Here is a 6,000-nt window from a genome sequence, read left to right on the forward strand (position 1 = left end):
GGCAGCACTGTCTCCCCTCCCTCTATCTCTGCCTCTCCTCCTGCAGGGCTCCCACACTGCCACCCTCACCCGGAGCCACCACAGCAGGACCCAGGAGCCGCCCAGACACCGGGGTGAGGAGCTGATGGCAGCCCAGCCCCAGAGCGGCTGCCTTTGGGCAGGGCTGGCTGTGAGCAGAGCTGAGGGCAGCTGGGGAGGGTGGGTGCCCTGCTGTGCTGGGGGCTCGCCCGGGCTCTGCAGCACAGCCTGACCTACTTTCCCTGGCGGCACAGCCACACCAGCCGCAGCGGCAGCGCGGGGTTTCTTTTCTCTCTGCCACATACACACGGCTTCTTCAAAACTGCCGCTGGCATCACAGTGGGGTCCCCTCCGTGCCACCACCTCGCAGCATTGGCTGTCCCCTCCCTCACCTCCAGCCAGTCCTGCTGCCTTTGAATTGGTGCCCTACACTTTCCCAAAAAATTCACGGCACATCTCAGCCAAGAGGAGGATTTATTGATCGTCTTATCTGTGTCTAATCCCAGCCGGAGCGCTGCGATAAACGAAGCCGGCTAAATAAAAAGCTTTCCTGCAAGGTCTCTGTGTCGAGAGCAGCTGGCTGCTGGCAGGGGGCAAAGTGGGGAGCAGCCCCCAGGGTCCCCAGACCCACCTGTGCAGGGAAGAGCAGCCCATGATGGCAAAGGCCTTGAAAGAAGGAGTAATGTGCTGGGAACGTCCATCCAAAACTGAGAACAGGGGTGGGGCACAAACCAAACCCCAACTACTCCATCTAATCGATGGTAAGCAGTTTAAATGCTCTTTCACTGCAGTTCAGGGAGCCCTAATTCCAGGCATGACCTGAATCTCTTTAAAAAGAGAAGGGAGGGGAAGCTGGCAGGCAAGGAGTGGAGAAAGCCAGAAATGCCAGGGATGCTAATTTGTCCCTGTTTCCTCTCTGCAGAACAGCATCTGGGAGAAAAAGCACCTGCTAAAGAGAAGGGATCCCCGCGGAGCAGAGATCCGGAGGCGCGTGCTCGCAGCAATCCCTGTTACCCAGCCTGGACTTGACGCAAGAGCAGGATGATGGATGCTTCTGTCTTTGTGAGAGCAACCTGGGGTGCCAATGAGCACTGACAAAGCAGCCCACCCCAGCACAAGGAGGGAGCAGGGGAGCTCAGTCCAAATGCAGTGTGGCTTTATCCAGGTCAGCTGGTGAGCCTGCTGGGAAGCACAGGCTATAAAAAGCACAGGCAAGATGCTGGGATCATCCCAGAGCAGCGAGGAAGAAGTGAGGATGGCCCTGTCCTCCAAGGCAGCAGTGCCAGGGTGGCAATGGGCTGCAGAGGATGGCACTGGCCACACAGGACCATGGGCAAGCACCTTTCTCCCTGGGATTTCCAGAGCAATGGTCCGTGAGACAGCACTGACTAAGAGTTACTGCTGGCTCTGCAGAGGGAGATGGGGTGTGGAGGAAGGGGGACTGAGGAGGCCAACAAGGCAGGGCTGGCAGATGGAGAGATGCAGTTTGGCACCCCCAGCCCTGACCGAGGAGGTGGAGGTGGAATTGCCATCCCCTGCATCCTTCTGTGCCTGGTACGCAGTGGTTGTGCTCCTTCAGCAGGGAGATGCCATGGGGAGCACCAGCCTGGGACCCCATTCTGTATGGAAGCACCAGCCTGGGACCCCGTTCTGTGTGGAAGCACCAGCCTGGGACCCCGTTCTGTATGGAAGCACCAGCCTGGGACCCCACTCTGTATGGAAGCAGACATCCTGGGTACACTGGAATGGGGACAAATCCACTGACCAGACAAGCCTGTCATCTCAGCCTGTTCCTGGAAAAGGCACATGCATGTGGCCAAGAGCTTTCCTCTAGCTCAGCATGGCCCCAAATCTCCTACACACAGTGGACAGAAGCAGGGCTGGCTACACTGGGCTTTCAGTTCAAGCTGTTCCCACCCTGCTGCTCTCCTGCCACCCAGTGTCATGGCATTCCTACTGCTCTCCCAAGGAGAATCACAAATCTGCCTGCAATCTCTCCTTGGAGGCCTGAGCTTTGCCAGACCCTCTGGCAAGCCCCACAGACCAAAGGGTTAATGGGTGATGAGGGGGAAAGGCTGTGATGCCTGTTCCCCACTCCCCACCCCGTGTCCCCCTGCAACAGGACCTGGATGGGCAGCAGTCACTGCAGCCCTGCCCCCCAGCCCCAATTTCAGTAGAGCCTGGCAGGGCACACAGGGAGCTGTCAGGCCCTATCATGACTCACACAATCATTTCTGCCTTCAAGCCAGGAAAAAAAAAAAGACATAATAAAAAAAAAATCAGACAAACGTTTGAAAAACTGGAGATAAACAGAGGAGAGAGGAGATGGAAGCAGCTAATGAGGTCCCTGGCCCGGACAAGAGGTGCAAGGAGAGCACAGATGCTCCTTGGCCGGCAGCGATCCCACCCGTCGGGCATAAGGAGCACTCCAGGGACAGCCCTGCCTGGCACAGCCCTGGCAGCGCCAGCAGGGACCCCTGGGCAGCTCCAGGGAGCCATCCCCAGGCTGGCAGAGCAGCCAGCCCTGGGGCAGGACCCCCGGCAGCCCTGGGGCAGTGTCTGCACAGCCACACAGAGCAGAGGATCTGCACAGCCATACACAGCACAGGGAGGGCACAGGATCTGCACAGCCACACACAGCACAGGGAGGGCACAGGGATGGCACAGGATCTGCACAGCCACACACAGCACAGGGAGGGCACAGGGATGGCACAGGATCTGCACAGCCATACACAGCACAGGGAGGGCACAGGATCTGCACAGCCACACACAGCACAGGGAGGGCACAGGGAGGGCACAGACACACACAGCACAGGGAGGGCACAGGATTTGCACAGGATTTGCACAGGATCTGCACAGCCACACACAGCACAGGGATGGCACAGGATCTGCACAGCCACACACAGCACAGGATCTGCACAGCCACACACAGCCCAGGACCTGCACAGTCACACACAGCACAAGGATGGCAGGATACCCTGGCCCAATGGAAACCTCACTGAGCTGCAGTGAGCAGACTGGGGGCACTCCCAGATTTATTTTTCTCCCCCTGCTCTATGAAACACCCATAAATGCTCAGTCAGGAGGAAGCCAGAACCCCAAGCCTGTTCCCATGCAGACCCCCAGCTTCCCTGTGACTTAGCCAACCCCTGCCCTAGGGACTGAAAAAGGAGAAAAGCCGAAAAATCTTGATTCTTACAGCTAAAACCAAATGTGTCACTTCAGTAACAAATTGGCCTGCCTGCCTGGCAGAAATTGCTCTGTTAAAATATATATCCATATTATTCTTTTTGAGCTGCCTTTCCCAAATCTGTTCAAGAATGGGGAGGTTTTCAAGTCCCCATGGACAGCAAGTCTTTCTGCTCCCTTCCCAGCACCCAGCAAGGTAATTATCTGCCAGGAGCCCTGGGCTGTGCCATGGCTGGTTACACGGCTAATTAGCAGAAACAAGCCAGTCCCCTGGGGCACACCAGGTCCATCCCCATCCCTTTCTGCCTTCTTCCTCCTCCTCACCCTGGAGGGCACAGAACAGCATCTTGTGTTTAGCACCAGGAGGGCCTTGTACTCCTCCCCTGGGTGCCAGAGGTACAAATGTACTGCCCACCTGAGGGACAAGGGACAGAAGGACCCAGGAACACCTATTGCCAAGAAGATGCTCTTGCCATGAGGCTACCAGGCATGTAAGGACACCATGGAGAGCACAACTTCTGCTGGTACCAAGAGACTTACAAAGTGCATAACTTAGAATCTGTTTTAGCCTCTTCTGGAGGGACACCTAGGAACTGGAGGCTTTTCAAGTCTCCTCCTCCCAAAATGAAAGGAAAAAAGCTCTGACCTTGGAGACATTTAAATCTCCCCCCAAGGACTTCTCTAGTTTTTGCTCCTCACTAGTTTTCCTGTCTCCTCACCAAGCAAAAGCCACATTGCAATAAGCCATTGGCTTTGCCAGGAGAAGGGCAGAGCTGCACACTGCCAGAGTGAGCGCTGGGAGGCAGGAGTGGCACAGGAGGCAGGAGTGGCACGGGAGGGCACGGGAGGCCGGAGTGGCACGGGAGGCAGGAGTGGCACAGGAGGCAGGAGAGGATGGGAGGATGGGAGGCAGGAGTGTCATGGGAGGCAGCAATGGCACGGCACGGGAAGCAGAAGTGGCACGGGAGGCAGGAATGGCACAGCACGGGAGGCAGGAGTGGTACGGGAGACAAGAGTGGCAGGGGAGGGCACGGGAGGCAGAAATGGCACAGGAGGCAGGAGCAGCACAGGAGGCAGGAGTGGCACGGGAGGCAGGAGTGGCACAAGAGGCAGGAGTGGCACAGGAGGGCACGGGAGGCAGGAGCAGCACGGGAGGCAGGAGTGGCATGGGAGGCAGGAGAGGCACGGGAGGCAGGAGTGGCACGGGAGGCAGGAGTGGCACAGGAGGCAGGAGAGGCACTGGAGGCAGGAGTGGCACGGGAGGCAGGAGCGGCACGGGAGGCAGGAGCAGCACAGGAGGCAGGAGTGGCACGGGAGGCAGGAGCAGCACAGGAGGCAGGAGTGGCATGGGAGGCAGCCACGGGCAGCGCTGGGAAGATGCCCCTCATGCACGTGATGCGTCGGGAGGAGCATCCCCCAGTGCCTGGCCCAGCGAGATGGGAGGGAGCAGTCAGAGCCCAGCCACCCTGGCAGGATGGCTCCAGGCTGCCAGGCTGCCACACCATCATCCTCCTCGCCAGCAGCACCAATGGGAGCTTGATGGAACGTGCAGACAGGCGTGTTCCCCTCCCTTTGATCACGGAGCGCACACCTGGATCGCTGATCTGAGGAACGCGGACGGCACCTTGGGCTCTCCAGATTTACACCCATCCCTTCCCAATGCTTCAGGACGTCCAAGGCCCCACCACCAGGAGCAGGGACCTTGGATCCCAAGGGAGCAGCAACAGCAAGAACTGGGGCTGTTCTCAGCATGTAAGCTGAGAACCAGCACTGAAAGCTCCCAACCTTCACAGCTGAAGCTACTTATCCAAAGCTATACCAGGACTCAGAAAGGAACTCCAGATCATCACTCCAGGGGATCCAAGACTCTGCTGGACCACACACACAGGTTGTTCCCCATCCCTCAGAGTTCCCTGCTTGGGCTGGATATCCCACCCTGGCCAGGGAGCCCTGGGTAGGGCTGAAATAGCCTTTAGCTAGCCAGTGCAAGCCCAGAGCTTGTGTGTTCCCAACGTCAATCCCTGCCCACTGCCTGCTTGCTTCAGCTTCCCCAGGAGATGCAGAAGGGAATGAGGCTGGTCCTGCATACCAGGGCTTCCCCACAGAAAGAAATCAGTGGGGCATCTCCTGCTGTTAATGGGCAGGATCCCAGGCAGTCCCTTGAAACACCAAAAGTGGATTGAGCACAGGACTCATTCCCATCACCATAAGGAAGACAGGATTATCCCCCCACTAACCCCCCTTTTACTGCAAGACTCTGGGGCCCCCAAATGTGTGGGGCTCCTCAAAAGCTGCACCACCCCAGCTGGACAGGAGGAACAGGCACTCACCCGGGCGCCGTTCCTGGGTAATTCAAGCTCCTCTTCCCATTCCCCCCACTCAACCAAGAGCGAGACCAGCTTGCAAGCCAGCGCCCGCTGCTCCACGCTCACCTGTGCTCTGCCCCTCCGGAGAGCGGCTTGGAGCTGCTCAGCCTTTGCAACAAACTCCCTTCCGCAGCAAGACATCAGCCTTTGGGTGCTGCCTGCCCCTTCCACGCGCTGGCTGCTCTGCCTGCCTTGGGGATTTTTTTCCTTTTTTCCCTTCCACCCCGTAGCGTTTTGAACGTGCAGATGCCCCAGCTTCTTAAAATTCAGCCTGGGGGCGTGGGAAGTGTTTTGGAACATGCCCAAGCTGTCTGCTCCGTGCGTGCATGCTGCTAAAAACGATCCACCTACTGCCCCCATCTCCTGCACCGCTTGTCAGCGCCGCCGTGCCTTTCCAAAGATAAGCAAGTTTACACACGCAGCCCGG

The 6,000-nt window shown here is 58.1% G+C and overlaps 1 protein-coding gene across 1 annotated transcript in view; it reads right to left on the minus strand.

The window, feature by feature from the left end:
- LINGO1 (leucine rich repeat and Ig domain containing 1) overlaps positions 1 to 5,724 on the minus strand; it is a 128,710-nt gene extending 122,986 nt beyond the window's left edge. Inside the window, exon 1 of the mRNA XM_059482478.1 lies at positions 5,640 to 5,724. The gene's annotated coding sequence lies outside the window, so the exon portion shown is untranslated. The remainder of the gene's footprint in view (positions 1 to 5,639) is intronic.
- Positions 5,725 to 6,000: the final 276 nt, after the last annotated feature.

The sequence above is a fragment of the Ammospiza nelsoni genome, chromosome 14 (assembly GCF_027579445.1).
Source record: "Ammospiza nelsoni isolate bAmmNel1 chromosome 14, bAmmNel1.pri, whole genome shotgun sequence".
Lineage (NCBI taxonomy): Eukaryota > Metazoa > Chordata > Aves > Passeriformes > Passerellidae > Ammospiza > Ammospiza nelsoni.